At 32.6% G+C, this 23,099-nt stretch overlaps 1 non-coding gene across 1 annotated transcript; it reads left to right on the top strand.

Annotated features, from left to right (window-relative positions):
* The first annotated feature begins 8,868 nt into the window (after positions 1 to 8,868).
* Positions 8,869 to 9,003, top strand: LOC142876803 (small nucleolar RNA SNORA70). The gene has a single exon (XR_012923620.1). It is a non-coding gene; the product is annotated as a small nucleolar RNA SNORA70 (small nucleolar RNA).
* The last annotated feature ends 14,096 nt before the right edge of the window (positions 9,004 to 23,099 follow it).

Raw genomic sequence — 23,099 nt, 5'->3', positions numbered from 1 at the left:
GCATCTTGCACAGCCTTTCCACGGCACCCACTGACTCAATATACAGGGAGTGGTCCAATTTCACCCACAGGCACCACCTAACGCCTCAGAAACTAAACAAGGTGTGTGAATACCCAAACAATAACCTAAGGAAAGAAACAACAACTGATAGACATGGGAAGAAATCAGCGAAAGAACTCAGGAAATATGAAGAACCAAACGGAAAACACACCCCCAAAGAGGAGCACCAGCCCCCAAGAAACGGACACCGACCAAAATCAGGCAACCAATATGACAGAAGAGGAATTTCGTATGTGGAACATAAGAACACTCACCCAGCTGCAACAACAACTCAATAACCAACACCAAGAAACCACAAAAAGTCTCCAGGATATGAGAAAAGAAATAGACACATTGAAGAAAAGTGTAACCGAACTCCTGGAAATGAAGAATCAATTCAAGGAACTACAAAATACAGTGGAAAGTCTCAAGAACAGGGTAGATGAAACATAAGAAAGAATCTCAGAGCTTGAAGATAACACGCCACAATTAAATAAATCAGTCACAGAAATAGAGCAGAGAAACAAGAGAAAAGAGCAAAGCCTACAAGAGCTGTGGGATTATATGAAGAAACCTAATGTGAGGGTCATAGGGTTACAAGAAGGGGAAGAAGACAACACTCAAGGGTTGGACAAGCTGTTTGAAGATATAATAGAGGAAAATTTCCCAGGCCTTGCTCAAAATCTTGATATACAAGTTCAAGAAGCTCAGAGGACCCCTGGGAGATTCAACCCAAACAGGAAGACGTCACGACATGCAGTCATCAGACTGACCAAAGTATCAACTAAAGAGGCCCTTCTAAGAGCTGTAAGACAAAAGAAGCAAGTAACATACAAGGGAAAGCCAATTCGAATAACATCAGACTTCTCTAATGGACTTTACAAGCAAGGAGAGACTGGGGTCCCATTCTCACTCTTTTGAAACAAAACAATGCCCAGCCTAGAATATTATTCCCTGCAAAACTAAGCTTCGTATATGAAGGAGAAATAAAAACATTCTCAGACAAGCAAAGGCTCAGAGAATTCACCAAGACAAGACCAGCCCTACAAGAAGTACTTAAAACAGCGTTATGCACGGAACATCATAATAATAACCCACGAATATAAAAACAACCAAAACCCAAAGATATTAAAGGCCAGATATTACAATGGCTCAAGACAGAAATCATAGCAACAACATCCAACCCAACAGAATGATCAGTAATCTACCTTACCTATCAGTTCTCTCAATAAATGTGAATGGCTTAAACTCTCCACTCAAGAGACATAGGCTGGCTGAATGGATAAGAAAATACAGGCCAAGTATATGCTGTCTTCAGGAAACACATCTAACCTGCAAGGATGCATATAGACTAAAAATAAAAGGGTGGAGATCAATATTCCAAGCAAATAGAAGCCAAAAGAAGGCTGGTGTGGCAGTTCTAATTTCAGACGATTTAGTTTTTAAACCAACAAAAGTAGTAAAAGACAAAGAGGGTCATTATATAATGGTGAAGGGCACAGTCCAACAAGAAGAGATAACAATTTTAAATATATATGCACCCAACTTAGGTGCACCCAGATTCATAAAGCAAACCTTACTGGAGCTAAGCAAATGGATTAATAGCAACTCCATAATCGCCAGAGATTTCAACACCCCACTGACGGCACGAGACAGATCCTCCAAACAGAAAATTAATAAAGAAATAATGGACTTAAACAAAACTCTAGAACAATTGGGTCTGACAGACATCTACAGAACATTCTACCCAAAATCCACTGAATATACGTTCTTCTCATCAGCTCACGGGACATTCTCTAAGATTGACCATATCCTAGGACACAAAGAAAATCTCAAGAAATTTAAAAAAATAGAAATCATACCATGTACCTTCTCAGATCACAGTGGAATAAAACTAGAAATCAACCCTAACAGAAACTCACATTTCTACACAAAAACGTGGAAATTAAACAACCTCCTACTAAATGATTACTTCGTAAATGAAGAAATCAAGACGGAAATAAAAAACTTCTATGAAGAAAACGACAATGGAGAGACAAGTTATCAACTCCTCTGGGACACAGCTAAAGCAGTTCTGAGAGGAAAGTTTATCTCCATAAATGCCTATAACCAAAAGGCAAGAAGATCACAAATAGACAATCTAATGAAACGACTCAAAGAGCTGGAAAAAGAAGAACAGACCAACCCCAAACCCAGCAGAAGAAGTGAAATCAACAAGATCAAATCAGAACTAAACGAAATTGAAAACAGGAAAGCTATTCAGGAGATTAATAAAACAAAAAGTTGGTTCTTTGAAAAAATAAACAAAATTGACACGCCATTGGCTAAGCTAATGAAAAGCAGAAAAGAGAAATCTCTAATAAGCTCCATCAGGAATAAAAAAGGAGATATCACAACTGATCCCAAAGAGATACAAGATACAATTTATGAATACTACAAAAATCTTTATGCACACAAACTGGAAAATGTGGAGGAAATGGACAAATTTCTAGAAACACACAGCCTCCCTAGGCTCAACCAGGAAGAAATAGATTCCCTGAACAGACCAATCTCAACAGCTGAAATAGAAACAGCAATTAAAAATCTCCCTAAAAAGAAAAGTCCCGGTCCAGATGGCTTCACACCTGAATTTTACCATACTTACAAAGAAGAACTAGTACCTATCTTGCAGAAACTATTCCACAACATCGAGAAGAACGGAAACCTCCCCGACACCTTTTATGAAGCGAATATTACTCTGATACCAGAACCAGGAAAGGATGCAACAAAAAAAGAAAACTACAGACCAATATCCCTAATGAATATAGATGCAAAAATTTTCAACAAAATCTTAGCTAACCGAATCCAGACACTTATCAAAAAAATAATCCACCACGACCAAGTGGGCTTCATCCCAGGGATGCAGGGATGGTTCAACATACGTAAATCTATAAATGCAATTCACCACATAAACAGAAGCAAAAACAAAGACCACATGATTCTTTCAATAGATGCAGAAAAAGCTTTTGACAAAATTCAACACCCTTTCATGATACGAACACTTAAGAAAATAGGCATAGAAGGGACATACCTAAAAATGATACAAGCCATATATGACAGACCCATAGCCAACATCATACTGAATGGGGAAAGATTGAAATCATTCCCACTTAGAACTGGAACCAGACAAGGCTGCCCACTATCTCCACTTCTATTCAACATAGTGCTGGAAGTCTTGGCTACAGCAATCAGACAGGAAAATGGAATCAAAGGTATCCAAATAGGGGCAGAAGAGATCAAACTTTCACTGTTTGCTGATGATATGATATTGTATCTAGAAAACCCCAAGGATTCAACCAAGAAACTCCTGGAACTGATCAATGAATTTAGTAAAGTCTCAGGATACAAAATCAATACACAGAAATCAGAGGCATTCATATACGCCAACAACAATCTAATTGAGAACCAAATCAAAGACTCAATTCCCTTCACAATAGCAACAAAGAAATTAAAGTACCTAGGAATATATTTAACCAAAGAGGTAAAAGACCTCTACAGGGAGAACTATGAAACACTGAGGAAGGAAATAGCAGAGGATGTAAACAGATGGAAATCCATACCATGCTCGTGGATCGGCAGACTCAATATCATCAAAATGTCTATACTACCCAAACTGATCTACAGATTCAATGCAATACCTATTAAAATCCCATCAGCATTCTTCACAGATATAGAAAAAATAATTTTACGCTTCGTATGGAACCAAAGAAGACCCCGAATATCAAGAGCAATTCTAGGCAACAAAAACAAAATGGGAGGCATTAATATGCCAGATATCAAACTATACTACAAAGCTGTAGTAATTAAAAGAATATGGTATTGGCACAAAAACAGGAATATTGACCAGTGGAACAGATGTGAGAATCCTGATATTAAACCATCCTCATATAGCCATCTCATCTTTGACAAAGCAGAGAAAAACATACGCTGGGGAAAAGAATCTCTCTTCAATAAATGGTGCTGGGAAAACTGGATAGCCACCTGTAGAAGGCTAAAACAGGACCCACACCTTTCACCTCTCACAAAAACCAACTCACTCTGGATAACAGACTTAAACCTAAGATATGAAACTATTAGAACTCTAGAGGAAAAAGTTGGAAACACTCTCCTAGACATTGGCCTGGGCAAAGAGTTTATGAAGAAGTCCCCAAAGGCAATCACAGCAGCAACAAAAATAAATAAATGGGACATGATCAAACTACAAAGCTTCTGCACAGCCAAAGAAATAGTCATGAAAGTAAACAGACAACCTACAGAATGGGAGAAAATTTTTGCATCCTATGCATCCGATAAGGGACTGATAACTAGAATATACTTAGAACTCACGAAAATTAGGAAGAAAAAATCAAATAACCCCATTAAAAAGTGGGCAAAGGACTTGAACAGAAATTTTTCTAAAGAAGACAGAAGAATGGCCAACAAACATATGACGAAATGCTCAACATCTCTAATCATCAGGGAAATACAAATCAAAACCACAATGAGATATCACTTAACTCCAGTGAGAATGGCCTTTATCAAAAAATCTCCAAACAATAAATGCTGGCGTGGTTGCGGAGAGAGAGGAACACTCCTACACTGCTGGTGAGACTGCAAACTAGTTCAACCTCTGTGGAAAGCAATATGGAGATACCTTAAAGCGATACAAGTGAATCTACCATTTGATCCAGCAATCCCATTGTTGGGCATCTACCCAAATGATCCAGTGACACTCTACAAAAAAGACACGTGCACTCGAATGTTTATAGCAGCACAATTCATAATTGCAAGGCTGTGGAAACAGCCCAAGTGCCCATCAATCCAAGAATGGATTAATAAAATGTGGTATATGTATACCATGGAGTACTATTCAGCTCTAAGAAACAATGGTGATATAGCACATCTTATATTTTCCTGGTTAGAGCTGGAACCCATACTACTAAGTGAAGTATCCCAAGAATGGAAAAACAAGCACCAGATATATTCTCCAGCAAACTGGTATTAACTGAGTAGCACCTAAGTGGACACAAAAGTGCTACAGTAATAGGGTATTGGGCAGGTGGGAGGGGGGAGGGGGGCGGGTATATACTTACATAATGAGTGAGGTGTGCACCATCTGGGGGATGGTCATGATGGAGACTCAGACTTTTGGGGGGAGGGGAGGAATGGGCATTTATTGAAACCTTAAAATCTGTACCCCCATAATATGCCAAAATAAAAAAAATTAAAAAAAAAAAGAATACATGAGTAAATATAGCTAAGGATAGCAACATCTAAAGTATATCACACAATTAAATTATTTCATAATTAATAAATCTGCATTTCTTGGAACTTCCTTCCACTTTGAAGCTTCTCTCTTCATTTTTTAACCAAAATGTGCAAGATATTATAACACTTCATTCACTGCAAAAAAGTAACACTACATCAAAGAATCATGCAGCGTTTAAAGAGATACCTCACTTAGTTGAGGGGCATTAAAATCTGAAACTCAATGTAAAATAATCTTTTAAAAGGTATATCAAGATTAGTAGGCAATTCTGGAAGGTGCGTGCTGAAAGGTATTTCTAAATACTGATATTGTTCAGGAGTGACACAAGCTAGAGAGGTTGGACTAGCTGATAGAAGTTTTGTATAAGCCTGAACAATACAGATCAAAAGGCTAAGAATATTCTTAAATTGGCACTAAACCACCAATAAAAGGAAGATAGCCATTTCCTCTGATTCAAGAAAATAATATCATTAGATGTTTAAAAGATTACAAGATAGCAGTGGAAAATAGACTTAGATTTTTCTTTAGACATAGTTGGCTAAGAATTTCAATAATTCACTACCAAGGCAGTTTTGCTCCTTAATATCATATATAAATTTCCTTGATTTATTATATATATATATATATTTAATACTTTCATATTAAGTTGTCTTTAAAAAAAAAAACTCGAGGTTTAGCTATAGTTATTTTAGAGTTCTAAAAAATATTTCTGGCTGAATATGGTTGCTCACACCTATAATACTAGCACTCTGGGAGGCCGAGACGGGAGGATTGCTTGAGCTCTGGAGTTCGAGACCAGCCTGAGCAAGAGTGAGACCCCCGTCTCTACTCAAAAGTAGAAAAATTTGTTGAGCATCATATGGTGTGCATCTGTAGTCCCAGCTATTTGGGAGGCTGAGGCAGGATGATCTCTTGAGCCTAAGAGTTTGAGCTATAAAGAAGCAGTGAGCTATAAAGAAGCCAACACACTCTACCTGAGGTGACAGAGTGAGACTGTCTCAAAAAGAAGAAAAAAAATTCTTATCCAAGTGCTAGAATATTTTCTATATTAAGTGGCAATTATTAATATCCAAATATCATTCTTAGCTTCTTTGGCGTTGTAGTTCAATTTAAGAAGCCAATTTTAACCAAGTAAATAAATACTGTTTTAAAAAGGCATTTTTCAGTAAAGGAAAGAAGTATGTTACCATGACAAAGATAGAAAAATTACAGATGGACAGACACAAAGAAACATATGGAAACATTTAGCTCCAACAGAACTTGAGAAGAGCAAAACAGGTGAAACCTCGGGAAGAGTGTTTTTGGCAGAAGAAAACGGAATGAGAAAGAAACAGAGAATGATGTCAAGCATTAGAGTGAACAAGATGGAATGAGAAGGTCAAGGAAAACCGTGAAAGACAGAAGGAAATTGAAATTGGAAGTTATAGAGAATACAGGTTCATTTTGAAAGCAGTATAGGGCTGTAAGTTCAAACACGAAGGAATGTACAGAATTATAGAAAAATAAATAATAATAAATAATAATGTGAAGAACCAATTAGGCTGCTAACAACCTGCAAGACCCCTGCAATTCAAGGGACAATAGGAAAACAAATGTTTTGTAAGTTATCTGGAAATGAGAGGACAAAATAATTGCTTGTTCTGCAGATGCACAAACATTTTTGTAAATGGTCACACAGCTGTTCTACCAACTTCTCTTCATTTTCAAAAATTTTCAGAGAGTTCACTATACTTTCATCATTTGTTTATTCTGATTTTTCAACTCATAGATTTATTAATCTTTTTCTGTTTATTTTTAACACATGAAAGATATTCATATTGCTAAAATTTCATAGAATAATTTTTCTAGTTGAAATGATAGATTTATGTGGATAGATACAAAACTCTTGTTTCACATACCTGGAGAATATTGTCATGTGCTGTCTAATGGGGGAAATATACTTGCAAAAACATTGCATCTTTGAATCTCACGAGACTGTATGGGAAACATTTATGCTGAAAAATAAATACAAATTTTGAATTCTATGAGAAAAACATTTGAGTAAAAAAATAAGGATGATATAGTGGTGTTTCCTTTCCATTTTAGGAAAAATCATTTGTAATGAACATTTTCTTTCTCATAAATTTCCTACAATTGAGTAAAATAATAGGGTCAAGCAACTTTACTGGGTGTGCATTTTTCCATCTGGGTCTGATTTTTCATTTCAGTTGTCAACACACACTAGTAATTACTTTCACCATTCAAGAAATGGATGATCTGCCATAGTATTTTCTGCAGTTTCATCTCTTGTTTTCAGTATCATTCCAATTCTGCATCTATCTAATTTTGATCTCTGTTCTATTTATTTATTTTCCTTATTCATAACACTTTGCTCTGTGCTGAGCTCCTAATTATCTCTCTGTCATCCTCAAAGTATTAGCCCCATATTCTGAAAGATGCCCAAAAGGATGTAGCATATTCTACTATATTAATGGGCTAACATAAATGACTTGCTTGGTGGTTAATTCATTTAAAAATGAAGTATCATTTTTCATTCTTCAACCAATATCATATAACTACATTCTGATTTTTATAAGGAAAGAATTCTAGAAAAATAAATGTAATATTTTTGTTGGAAAAGATGAATTTTACTGCCTTCCAATCACATTAAATTTTATCTTTGGAAAACTTCTGATTTATAATGCACAGAAAGAATATTCTTAATTATCTGACATTTGATTGCTGGATTCCATCTCCATTATTCTAAACCTTTATTTTTGAAACATGTAAACTGCTTCATAAGTTCCAATGCATTCCAGGGGGGCTCAAACTTATTAAGTAGGGGGCCAGTTTACTGTCCCTCAGACTGTTAGAGGCCATTGGAGAGTGTGTCACACATTCCACACATGTACACTGTGGGGCCCTGGAGGAGTTGGCTGCTAAGCAGGATAGGCAGCAGCTGCAAAAATACCCTGTGACCTGATAAACGTCCTTGGAGGGCCACGTGTGGCCCACGGGCCGTAGTTTGAGGACGCTTGCTTAAACATTAGAAAATAACTACACCCAGTTTCTAGTAGTGTTTTTAATAAACTATAAAATTAAAAGAATACCATACACCATTGCATAACTTAACAAAAGTAGGTAGATATTTCAGTAATGGCCTAAAATATACTTCTGTTTAACAATTAGAGATAACGAATACACTATTAATATTATCGAGACAAAAAAACCCTATGAAAGGATTACAGAAAATTATTTTAATAAATATTACTGAAAATATTTGCATATCACAATGTGCATGATAGTTTTATTGATAATGCCTTTCAAATGGTTTCATTAATTTATGTTTTAGTTAACATACAAAAGCGCTACAAAACCATATTATTTTATTTAATTTTTATCAGTAAACTTTATTATATTACGTATCATCTTACCCAGATCATACTATTTTAATATACAGTTTCCATATTTATGCTTCACTATATGTGGTCTAGTATAAATTACACTTAGCTTCTTTGAATAAAATATATTAACCCCCCAAAACTAAATATATAAAGTAATTCTTGCAGCCTAGTAGGCCAACTGTGCTGCCTTCATCTTGAGCACCTGGTGTGCAATGGCTGCAAACAGCATCCTCCTTGGTAGAGTGTGCAGCCTGTTGTTTGTATGGATTATCCTGAGAGACCTTAAAGACAACCTTTCAAAATGGATGTTCATGTCTCTGACCCCGTGCTGTCCTCAATCTAGGCCCCACACAGGGGTGCCTTTGGAAAGCCCAATAGCAAAGTGGCCAGAATTAGCCAAGTCATCATGTCCATTTTCACCAAGCTGCAAAACAAAGAGCACGTGATTAAGGTTCTACTCAGGGCCAGGTTCAAGTTTTCTGGACGCCAAAAGATTCACGTCTCAAAGGAGAGGGGCATTACTAAGTTTAATGCGGATGAATTTGAAGACATAGTCACTGAAAAGCGGCTCATTCCATAAAGCTGTGGAATCAACTATGTCCACAATGGCCCCCTGGACAAGTGATGATGAGCCCTGCACTAGAGAGAGCTTCTGCCGTGCTACCGGCTTCTTATTCACGCCCATCAATACATCTTATTTCCTGCCCACCAAATAAATAAATAAATACTTCACTAATGTGGAGAGAATTTTTCTTTAATTTTAAAAACACATAACTTTAAACTATCTTGAAGTTGAACTACTGTGGATATATTTCATCAGTTATTATCATTTTCCTTTCAGGTTAATATCAAGTCAACAAAAATTTGAAGTACTCTTGACCTTTTTCCCAATGTGTAAATTAGTAATATAATGGCAATATTCAGACAGGCAAATGTAGAGTTAGTTTTCTTTGATGAAAGCGACAGGAGGTAAGGCTTCCCTACTGAGAATCATCTTAGTTTGTGAAATAGTAATTGGGAATGGCTATATCTGCAAAATATATTAAAAGAAAGAAAATGTGGAAAATATAATCTACACCAACTTTATGTATAGTCATTTTACGTGTCTTTTTTATTATACAATTTTAAATATGAATAGAAAGGGTAAAGGATTCCAACAAACTTCCAACAAAACCTAATTATTTTGTCTATAGTATTCTGACTGATTTTCAGTTTGTTTGCCCAATTTAATTTGAAATAAAAAAAGACAGCATTCTGTATAAAAATAAAATTATTTCAAAAAGAAATCCCCCCCCCCCTTTGGAAATCTAAATGCTTAAATGGTGATGCAATAAAAAACATAAACATTTATAAATATTAAATATTCATTCAACATTTTAAGGTATTATTTTGTTATTGTTTAAACCTCTCCTACCTCTTCTTTCATTTTTGTCTTTTTTCATCTTTAGCATAAATTGAACTGTTTTCCAGACATCTATGGTTATACTGAACATAGCGTTTTCAACAACATCAAATATATTTTATCCCACAATCCAGTGGCAAATATTTATTACCAGGAAAGCTGATGTTTCCCTTTACTGTATGCTGAAGATATTGGAACCAATACAAATCAAAACTCGTTGAAATTTATAATATCTGAAAATGTCTCTAACAAAAACTAATTTTTAATAGTGATGATTATATTACAAATTTATGTAAAAATTCTCTACCTGTTATGTACTGGTTTAATATCCAAAGAATACTAAGAACATATTTTTAAAACAGGATAGGTTAAATTTAAATAGCAAAATTTATTAAAAGAGAGCTAAGAGCTACTATTAAAAATCTAAGAATCTGGAATGAATATTTTTTGAATGATAGAGATCATATGTCAGTGTCACTACATCGGCTTTTATTACAGAGCAGGTAATTTAATCTCCGTAAACCCTCATCATTTCATTATAGAAAACAGTTTGGAAAAAATAGACAGTCACTTTCAGAAAAAAGGTATAATATCCATGGTTTAGCTAACAGGTTACTAACGATAAATTTGTGGATTGAAATAATCTGTTTTACTAACAACATACAAAGTTCAGAATAAATGCTGATTAAATAGCAAATCAAAAAATATTCATTTAGCAGTTTGGTGGTTATTATGCTAATTAGATCATCTGTTTAAAATGTATCCATATGGACCTTTTTCTGTAAATGTTTTTTTATTTCCATATTGTATGACAATCTTTTTATAGATCCAGATAGAAATTAACTTAGAAATTGGTTATTTAAAGATGATAATACATGGTTTTAAATTGTGATTTTTAAAAGGCAAGCAATAAAATATTTGTATATATTTTTAAAATTTAGAATTTAATGTATATGAGAAATAGTTATAAAATTCACATGAATTTGAGATATTTTCATATTGATTGGACAGTTTTTTTTTTTTATCATTTTGCTTTGCCATACAATCATGTGGCACCAAAGGAAATATAATGTGAATATAAGAAAATGGTCATAGTTAGACAACTGTGCTCTGCATTCATTCCATCATTAAGGTTCAAATCTACATGTAAATATGAATACTTTTCTTAATACATTATATACACCATATATACAACTATATAAAAATTAAGTTATGTTGAATTAATTGGCCAAGAGACTTCCAAAATAAAATATATTTTTGTTCTTTTTCATGTCTAAATACATATAATTCAAAGGAAAATATTCTTATGCATATGTACATACAGCATGAAACTAGCTAATTTTTTTTTACTTTATTTAGCTAAAAGTAAGTGAAATAAAAAAAAAATATGTTAAAATGTGCAAATTGCTGTGTTTAGAGAAAAACTTATTCTAGTAAAATTTTGTATTAGAAAAGGAAAAAGATCTTGAAATTAGGATGAAGGCTTCCAATTTATTACTAAAAAAATAAAAAAACAAATTAGTGCCAAAACAAACAGAAAAACGAAAATAGTAAAGGTTAGTGTAGAAATCAATGACATTAAACAGAGAAATGATATAATTAAATAAATTATACCAATTTAATAAATAAAATTATACTTTTATTGAAAAGATCAATAAAATTGTTAAACCTCTAGCCAGACCAAGAGAAAGAAAGAAAACAGAAAATACACAAAGTACAAATCTTAAGAAGAAGAGAGGGTGAAATTTTCATAGACCCTATAAAGGTTTAAAGGACACAAAATGAATATTATGATGAAATTCACAAATATAAACTATTTGATTTAGTTTAAATGGACCAATTTCTTGATAGATACAAAGTACTAAAGCAAACTCAAGAAGGAACAGATAATTTAAATAACCCTATATCTATTAAAGAAATTTAGTAATACACCCCCAGATAGATTTACTGACAAATTTTACCAGATATTTAAGAAAATATATTTCATATTTACATAAAAATCTTCCAGAAAGTGAAAAAGAGGGAACACTTCCCAACACGTTTTATGAATCTACCATTACCTCAATACGAAAAAAAAAATGACATTTTGAGAAAAGAATCAAAGAATCCTTCATAAAAATCTGGATTTAGGCGATGGATTTAAATTTTAAAACTCAGAAAAATATTAACCAATTAAATGTAATAGTGTGTGTGTGTGTGAAATAGATCATTATCAATTGGCATTGATCCTTGGAATGCAAGATTGTTTTCATATTCAGTAAATCAATCAATACTAACTACAGTCAGGTGAGGAGACCAGCAAATTCTCCACAGGAAAGCCACTATAATGGATGAAAACAGCCTTTCATCTCTCAGGAAATTGACCCAAATATTTGACTACCTGAGAAACATTTATGTTTGAAAAATGGTTTAAATTCAGGTAAAAATAGCTGAAACCTATGTGTTTCTATGTGTTCTAATCTTGCTAGACACACCTTAATTTTAGGAGCTGCTGCTTCTCCTTCCACTTGCTCCATTTTTTCTCTTTTCCCTTTGTTTTTCCTTTCCTCTTCTTCTCCTCTTCCTCTCCTCCTCCTTCTATTTTTCTTCTCCCTCCTAAATGCTGCATACATTTCTATGTACACAGTCATGTAATTTACAAGTAGTTTTAATTGTTTCTTTCCAATCTGCATCCATTTCATTCCTTCTTTTCTGCCGTATTAACTAGATAGAACATTGAGTATTATGATGAAAATGAGGGATAAGAGCAAACATCATCACTTTTTTCCATAGCATACATGGAGAAAGCATTCAGTTTTTCATCATTAAATATGATAGAGTTTTTTTGTTTTCTACTATTCCTAATTTGCTGAATTTTTATCACAAATTAGTGTTTAATATCATCTAATTTATTTTTTCTGCATTCATTGACATGATCATGTGTTTCCCCTCTCTAGACTACTAATGTGATATAGTTTATTGTTTCATTTTTCAAAAAATATTGAACCAGTCTTGCATTCCTGAATTAAAAATAGCATGGTCATGTGTATCATAATTTTTATACAGGGTTGTATTCAAATTATTGACGATTTTGCTTCCATGATCATGAGGTATACTGGTCAAAAGTTTTGTTTCTTTTTTTCTTTTTTATCTTTTCTTTCTATCTCTTTCCTCCCGTCTTTTTCTTTTCTTTTCCTTTCTTTTCTTCTCTTTCTTTTGTTTTCTATTCTTTCTTCTGCCTTTGTCTTATTTGGTTTAAATGGCATTCTAACTTTGGAAGAATTAGAAGTATTCCTTTCTCTTCTATTTTCTAGAAAAATTATGTATAATTGGTGTGGTTTTTCTTATATTTGTATTAGTATGGACAACCCATCCGTTTGCAGTCTGAAGTATGAATCCTAATTCCATTTAAGCCATTAGTACACAGTGACAACTACATACATTGCAAATTACACATTGGTCCACAGGACAGAAAAACGCTTCAGGGAGACTGGTGTTGGCCTAGGCATTGTGAGACAAGCTGAATTCATTTCTAATCATGAATGACATTCAGAAAAAGAAGACATTAACTAGAATAAATAGATTAGTGGGGATTCCCTTCAATCAGAGAGGAATGAATGGGATTCAGTCTTGAAAAATGATGAAGTTTTTGTGACATGGGTCTAGCAGACTCAACAAATAATGTTGGATAATGGTAATTCTAGAACTCAGCATCGGGAATGGGCTTATATCCTGACCCAATGGGATCTCTTTACTTTTTTAATACAGCTAGAAGCCTAAGTAACTATGCAGCAATGGTCCTTCCTCCTAGGTGTTTAGGGGCACATTTGTATAATTTTAGGGACCTCCAAACTTAGAATTTCTCTGGAGGCACTCATAATTTACATTGATGAACACTTACTATTATTGCTTCAAGAATATTTATAAAAATAAAGCACCCTGTAGTACAAGTAGTAGGAGTGGAATATATTCTGAATACTTGTGTCCTCTCTAAAAGAGGGAAATGAATCCTGGTAATATGAGAGCAAATAGTAGAAACCAGTGTCAATTCAAGCCTGTGAACTGAAACAGAGAGATTGGCTGTGTTCCCAACTGACTTGGAATAATCAAATCATGGTGAATTGTAACAACACCTATCCATAATAATAGATGGAATATGGACAAGGACCAATTCTTTTGAGAGCTATAATAAATTGTTTTATAATTCTTAATGACCTTTTCTATAATAAAACTGAATTGACCATACCATAATATGACATAACATTAGCATTGTTGGTAAGATTCAATGGCCTTATGTAAAGAAGTCATATGGTATTTTGATAGTGATAATCAAGTACATTAGCAGATTGACTTAAATTCTCTTCAGGATGTAATACTCATGGAAAATGAATGGCCTGAGAAAACAGCATTTAGCTAATCATCAGCTAATTTCAATGCAAAATACTTCTACACAGATTTATTACAATATACAAATTATAGTAGATCAAGGAAAATAATGAGGAATTGTATTTGTACAAAATATTAAAATGTATGGAATGGATTTTTAGGATGTATTATTTATTTCCTTAAATCTATCTTTACCATACACTGGCTCCTACAAATGCTAGGCATACTCATATTACTGCTGGTACTGTGATATAAATGCTGTATTCAATGTAGAGCTCAGAAAAATATGATTATTTTGATATGAGAGGTTAAACTAAGGACAATAGAAATGGGCTAGGCAAAGATGTATTAACTCAGTAGTCCTGGGTTCTTCCAACTCTGCACATTCAAAAGAAAGGTTTGTCTTCAGGACTGGCTCTTGACTAGCTCTGAGGCTAACCTCTGAGTCCTTGCTATATACTAACAGAGTGTGTTTGCATACCTGACACCTTGGGTTACACTATGTTTATGATGAAAGACTGATTTCATATGACTGAGGCCTTGAGCCATGCTGTATCAATTTGAACCTTATGGTATAACTTTGAGCAGATGAGTTTATCATAAGATATGATTTATGGTGAATACCTGTTTTTGTTCTAGAGGGAGTATGGGGAGGAAGCAGGATTAGCTGATCTCTGTCATATTGGCACTACATGCCTATATGACTGACCATCAATAAAATCTCAGGGCACCAAGGATTGCATGGGCTGCTCTAATTGCCAAAAATTCACATATGTTGCCATACTTCGTTACTGGAAGAATTAAGTGCAGCTCCACGTGACCCCTCTGTGATGGGACATCTATAAGTTTGTGCTTGTGTCTTCTGTACTTTGCTCCATGCATGTTTTCTCTTTGCTGATATTATTCTACATCCTTTTGTTTTTACAAATCATTAATATAATTGCTTCTCTGAGTACTGGGAGTTCTTTTATTAAATCATCAAAGCTTAAGACTGGTGGGAACCCCCAACAAAACATCTTTACCTTATTTATAAACACAAGGAATTTAAAATTTCCTCTTTGATTAAATTCTTCCTCAATTATATTACTTTCAGATATTTTGCTTCTATTTTTCATAACCCCACAACTCAATTTTTCACTGAATTAAACTTTATTTTGTTTTTAAGACTTACTATATATTTTCTTTTTTTTTTCATATTATTACTTCTTTTATCCCAAATCTTTTATCTGTGACCATTTTCCTTTGTTTGAAATTTATCCCTTAAGATTTCTTTAGGAGGTGTTTTTTATGACAAATTTTCCATTCTTCTTTCTCTAAACTGTCATTATTTTGACTCATTCTTGAAAGGTGTTTTCACATTTTATAAATCTTTAATATATTGTAGTATGTCTAATCTCATTGATGATATTTTCAAAACTTTTTTCTAGTTTCTATTGCTGTTGATAAAAAGTCAATGTTGCTATAGTTGTCATTTATTTAAAGTTATGTGTCATTTTGTTATGATAGTTCTGAAAATCTTTCTTATTTTATATTCTCTGCTTTCACTATTTTTATATACATTTTTCCATTAATTTGGTAATAAATTTTGAATATGTACTATGCTATAAGAAATGTTATAGGCACTTCAATTGCATATTGTCAACAAAATAAAAATATCTGTTTGAGATTATATTCTTTTATCCAAAAATAAATATGATGTATAATAAGTTAGAAGGTGCTAAATTTTATGGGAATAATAGATCAGGTCAAGAAGAATGAGGATGCTTGAAGGTACAGGTTTTGATAAAAACTGAAGTGTTTCTAGGTATGAATTCATGTTTATGTATCTTGTTTGTGATTTGTTGGTCCTCCTGAAGCTGAGAATTAATAACTTTTATTGGGTCTGTGGTTTGTCAGAAATTTTCTTTAATGAATATATTAGGCTTTAGTTTAATACATGATAGTCATTTTCACTCTACCTTCCATATCACTTAATTCTTCCCCTTTATTGTTTATCTTTCTATATCTTTTAATCATTATAGTTAATTTCATTAGGTTTTATACTCAGTGCACTCATAATTTCAGCTATCTGTAATATGGTATGGATGTGTTAGTTGTACATTTATCATTGTATGAATTAAAATTTCAGTCACTCATTTTAATTCTTACTTGATTTAAACATGCTTGTTATATAATCTGATGAATTCTGTCAATATTCTTCAGATTCTGTTCATACTCTTTTCTGTTGTTTTCTTCCTGTGTACCCTATTTCTATGTGTGCTTTTTGTGTTTGTTTGTTTTACTATCAATTCATATTTCTTGTAAGTATATTTGTGAAACTAAGTTTAGGCCAGAATAGAAGCTGGGTTCCCAAAATGATCATATAAATTTGCTTCTGCCAAGTATCCAGGATTATAACAGGACTAGGACCACTTTAAATTAATTTTTTGTTTTAGGTTTTTCAGGTTAACCAGGTCATATTTGTGCAAATCCAAAACAACAACAAAAAAAGGACTTTCTTATGGGGAAAAACATTCTCAGACAAGACTTAAAAAATAAACTTCTAGTTAAAATTCAACATAGGCAATTTTGTTTGCCATATTTTTTAGGAAAAGGACATGCTTAATCCTACTCCACCTCATGCAAAAGAGATAGCTCTTTGAAGTCACTATTTAATGGGGTTTTCCTACCACTCTTACAATTTGGTTGGACTTTGAATTTTGTCTCTTATTCTCTGCTTTTCAGGATACCAAGGAATGTGACTGTCATAACCTCATCCTTAACAGGACCAGTAAATGCTCTCAAGGTAAAAGTTTGTTTTCCATAAAATTTTTATATTCTTGCCTGATCATTGCAGCATTGAAATAATATATTTTTCCGTTTTCTCTAATTTAAGAATTATTTTAGTGGTAAAAATGTTTGGGGTTTCTAATCCATAATAGTGTACCAAAAAAAGGAGCAAATATCACTTTCAAAAATAGGAATCTATCTTTTTTTCATTAAAGACTTGTGATGCATTCTAAATAAAATGGAGATAGAAAGTTAGCATTTGAACTTTAAGGTTATTAGCATGAGAAGTCATGAAAGTTAAATTTCTCCTTAGAGTTGAGTTAATTACTTTCTAGGTTATAAACAAATGTGGTATTATTTGTCAGTGTTTAATATAAAATGTTATTAAATCCAATAATCCAATATCGATCTCAATTGTCTAGAATATTTTGTTACACAATATGCAGATCTAATATAGTCAATATACATCCAAATTATAACACATTTTGTTCAAATCCATTGCACTAATTTTGCACATTGCATTTTCCTCTATTGCAAACCTATATTATCTTGGTTTACCCATTAAGAGAAGATTCAAAATGATAGCTAAAGAATTCTCATTAATTTTATGATTCTGCTAGATCAAAATGTTACTGTAACATTAACATTGATTTCATAATACAGACCACAAGGATTTTATAATTCTGTTTAAGAAAATTTATAGCTTTCTATGGCTTTTATGTTATAATATATTCAGAATATAAGCCAAAAAGTGTTGTAATAAATTCTCTGATTTTAAAGAGTATTTTCACATAAAATGTGAGTTTGGATTACTATAAATCCAAAGACACTTAAAGTAGCTTTCTAAAAGATGTGTTTAAGGGACCAACATGACTAATTATACCCTTCTCTCTATCAAGATAACACAAATATAGTTATTGTTTATTGTAAAAATGATTATAATGTACATACACCCTTTTGTGAGTTGGCACAGAATTTTCTATTACCTCAAATCTGTCAAGCTCAATATGAGTCATGTCTTAAATATTTAAAAATAAAGGTTGGTCTGCGATATTAGATATTATCAAATGCAAAATATTCTTACTGAACAAATGTGATTCCATATGATAATTTCAGAGTATCTTCTATTTGCCCCCTGTTATCAACAGGGGAAATTTTCTTTCCTTATTTCTCACTAATCATTTCTGACAAGCAGTTGGCATGCTTAACTGTGAAGAGCCGTCCATAGGGTTCTAGGTCAACCTCACCCCTTGGGAAGAAAGCACACATGATGTCTATGAATAAATGCCCTCCAACAGAGGGAAAGGACAATGCTTTGCACAGTGTGTGGATGGCATTTTTTTCAGCATAATTAGCTGATCTCTTTGTGATATGATTTAACTCTTGTCACAGGTGTTTGACATGACCCAAATTTTCCCTTCCTACCAATACAAAGATTTTGTATTATATTACTTCCTTAGATGACTTATGTATGAGTTACCCTTATTAATAATAATAATAATCTAGCTTATACTCAAAATACTAAGTAAAATATTTTATCAAGGTAACACAGCAGCAAAACAATATCTATGACTTGATCTTGTGTGTGTATGTGTTAGTGCAAATTTCAAAGAAGGAAAGAAAACTAGAAAATTGGAAGGAAAATGTAGGTAATTATTGTTAAATTTAAGTACATATTAAATATCCTGGGTGGTTACATAGTCAACATTTTAAATTTTGATGACCAGTGTGTAAATTTATTTGAAAATTCACTGATTGTTCTGAAATTTTACTAGGAATAATGATAATTATACAGAGAATGGCTATGTCACCACAAATATATACCTTTGCAAATCTAAATGCATGTGTTTATTGTTTATTCATTCAAAAATTATGCCTTGTACTAAGGTTTGAATGTTTGTATCTCCAAAATTTATGTAAAAACTTGATCCCAGGGCAATAACATTATGAGGTGGGGCCTTTATATGGTGATTAGGTTATGAGGTCTCTGCCCTCCCAGATAGGATTAGTGCATTATAAAAGGGCTGGGGGAAACTAGGTAGGCCCCTTGCCCTTCCACCCCTTCTGCCATGTGAGGACACAACATTCATAATTGTGAGAAAAAAATTTCTGTTCTTACTCAGTCTCAGGTCTTCTGTTAGAGCAACACAAGTGAACTAAGACAGAGTACTTGTGCACTAGGTATGGAACTAATTTCAGAATAAAGAACAATAGATATATTCTGTAACCTCATGGTCCAGTGCTTCTTATGATGATGCAGTGGAAATTTCTTTTCTTGCCTTCTTATTATTCATTTTCACTAAATATTGAGAAAAGCATAATTGGCCATCAAGCTTCCTACTGAAGTAATTGTTTAAGAAGTATGTATAACATTATATTTTCATTGTTTATTTAGATTTAGTATATAAAGTCTAAGGCTAACATGGACTTTATGCTAAATAGTACTGTGTTCATTTCAGAATGTATAATATGCTTTATACAAATATAAGTAAACACAAAATATTAAAGGCACTGTTACCCAAAACGTATTGTTGATATAATACTCTCTATTTGCAATATCAATGTAAAGTTTAGACTGAGAGTAATTTTTAGTCATTAATTTAAATGGGGCAAAATAAAATAAATATTAATTGGATAAAATAGAGAAATTTAAATGGAAAAATGAAGTGATGAAAAGCCTAGAGAAAATTGCTCGGTTTGCATATAAATTAGGTTAATTAGCCCCTCACTTGCTCAGGTACAAGTTCATAGCCTTAATTAAAATAATTATATAAACCTCAAAGATTTATTAGGAAAAGATGAGAAGAAAAATAAAATGCATTGTTGCCCTATATGTGATTTTTACTTAAACTTAGTTTATAACATTTACACATATTAAGTTGATTTAAACAATTGATATACATTAAATCCTCTATTGTTAAGGATTCTAAGAGTTTTACTTAAAAGGAAATACAAGATAAACTTTTATTTTTTATAAAATAAGAATCAATAGAATGATAAAAATTTGAAAGACTTTTAATAATTAATTTCGCTGTTTTCTCTAAAAATGTATGGGGTTCACCTAGAATGTTTTATAATCCACTATGAGTATGAATATTGATTTTTATTATTTCTTAAAGATGTATTATTTTTAAATATTGCAAAAAATTTAAAATTTTATGGTTTAACACTGAAGCCTCAACATTAAAGCTGATCAATCTCTTGATAGTTTAATGAATAAAGCATACACATAGTTGACATAATTTATTTAATAAATATTTATGGATAAAAAATTGTGCTAAAGATATGAGTCATGCATTAAAATAAGGAGAATAGTTTCCAGATACCAAAGAGCTTATGTACTTGTGAGGTACATAAAATAAACAAATGAACAAGAAAAATGCATGATGGTTAGTTATAGATGCCATAAAGTTATTGATGCATAAAGTCTAAAATAAATCAGATAATGAAGGGAAAAAACAAATATATATATTAAGTATATAATATATGTCAAACATTCTTTAAGATGTCTTAAACTTACTTTAATATTTCTAATGACAAGACATTCTGATCTATTACAGATGATAAAATTGAGGCTAAGAAAAACAGCTACCTTTAAATTTGCAAAGTCCTTATGAATTGAATGTATAATATTTAAGTGTACAAAAAATAAGTGGAGATTAGTGCACTGAAACAGAAATATAATACTGTTTGAGAAATAGAAAAAATAGGAGACAAATTGGAAAATGTCAAAATTATCACATAACATATTAATAGAATTTAAGAAAAGGAATAACAGAAGGCAATATGTAGTTATGAGGATAGAAAGAAAAATACAGTTGTACTCCGTGTTTGTGGGTTTCAGATATGTGGATTCAAGCAACCACAAATTAAAAATATTTGAAAAACAGAATGAAGAATGAACATTTAAAGATGTATTTCCTTATTGTTATTCCCTGAACAATACAGCAGAACTATTTACATAGCATTTACATTGTATTAAGTAGTATGAGTAATCTAGAGATGATTTAAAGTATGTGCATAGATAATATGCAAATACTACTCCATTTTATATAAGAGACTTGGTCATCCGTGGATTTTCGTATCCAAGGGAGTTCCTGAAACCAATCTACCCCAGATATCCAAAGATAAATGTGATAATTTCCTGGTAAACGAGACTGAATTATTAGACTTGTCCACAGAAGAACCTAATATAGAATAATTACTTCGTGTATGGCAATATGTTTAAAAAGTAAGGATAACTGAAAATTAACATATAAGAAAGACATGACAAAGAAAATGACATCATCGGGAAAATTAAAACTTTTGTAAAACTTGTAAGAGAAGATTGGATAGAAGTCACGGAAGCTATAACTTTTAATTACAAAGTCCTTCAGTGGTCTAGCCTAACATTTTATTTTATCCTGAAACTTGCCTCTTGCTCTTTCTGTTCCGATTACACCAGCTTTCCTACAACTCCTTTTTTTCTGCCAAGAATGATGTTATGGTCTAAATGTTTACATCCTCCAAAAATTCCTGTTAAAATTCTCACCCCCAAAGTGATGAAATTAAAAGGTGGGGCCCTTTGGGAGTTGACTGGGTTTTGGGGGTGGAGCCGTTATAAAAGATGCCAGAGGGAGAACCCCTCACTCCTTCTTCCATGTGAGGTTGGAGTGAAAAGACAGCCATCTATGAGGGAGTGGGCCCTCACTGGACCCAAATCTGCTGGCACCTTAATCATGGACTTCCCAGCATCCGGAACTGTGAGAAATAAATTTCTGTTGTTTATAAGCCACTCAGTCTATGGTATTTTGTTATAGCAGCCCAAACAAACTAAGATAGACTCTATCTTATTTATTTATTTATCTATCTCAATAGGAAACAGGATGTTCCGGCTTTTGTCTTTGCCTTTCAAGTACTAGTACATTTGAAAATATTCTATCACAGATACTGATATGGCTCTCTTCTCTCTTCCTGAAGTCTTGCTCAATATTCCTTGTTGAAATGAAATCAATATTGACCACTCATATAAATGTGTACTGTATCCCTTTCTTAAGTAATCTCTTTTCTTCTTTATTTTTCTCTATTTGATATTAGAATTAGCCATGTGCTAAAATACTCTAGCATTTACTTATGGGTTGTATTTATTATCTCTTCTATTTACTTCCATATTATTCTAAGCAAAAGAGTAGATATTTTTGCCTATTGTCTATTGTGAAAATTGCTTTTTGTCTATTTTCTATATTTACTACAGATAGTCTTCTATGATTAATGTGCTCTCACAATAAGGTAATCATGGTTCAAATTTTTTTTCTGCTTATTAAGTGAAATATCCCCAGTGAATTGCATATTAAGTGGCACAGAGTAGGTATTTAATTTTTTGTTAATACATTTTAAAAATGAATTACTACATTTTTAAAATTTACCTAAGTAATGATAATGTTAGTAGAGGACAGAAAATTATAATTGGGTAAGTTCTTTTATGTAGGAATTCTCAGAATCTATACTTGACTAATTACCACTGCAATATGTCCCTATTTAAAAATAATAATGAAAGCACCTAACCCAGGATTTTTTTCCCCCCAGGAAGATAATCAATGAAAATTCTGTATCTTAACAGATCTAAAACTATGCATAAATTCTATTTCTTCCTAAGTAATTTTTAAAATTGTTTTGCTCTTAATAAAAGTTATTCTACTGTTATCAGACTTATTGGCAAAAAAAGTTTTGCAATTGTACTTTATTAATATTTTGATGTCTGTAGAATCTTTACCATGTTAGCCATTCTCTGCCAATTTAACTTCAGTTCCTGACAGTGCTTGCTGTAAGTTTTCTATCTTTTTTACTTTCTCAGACTATCTATAAGTTAATTCAT

This window comes from Microcebus murinus, chromosome 15, assembly GCF_040939455.1.
Source record: "Microcebus murinus isolate Inina chromosome 15, M.murinus_Inina_mat1.0, whole genome shotgun sequence".
Classification (NCBI taxonomy): domain Eukaryota; kingdom Metazoa; phylum Chordata; class Mammalia; order Primates; family Cheirogaleidae; genus Microcebus; species Microcebus murinus.
This window is presented reverse-complemented; position numbering and strand designations above follow the sequence as displayed.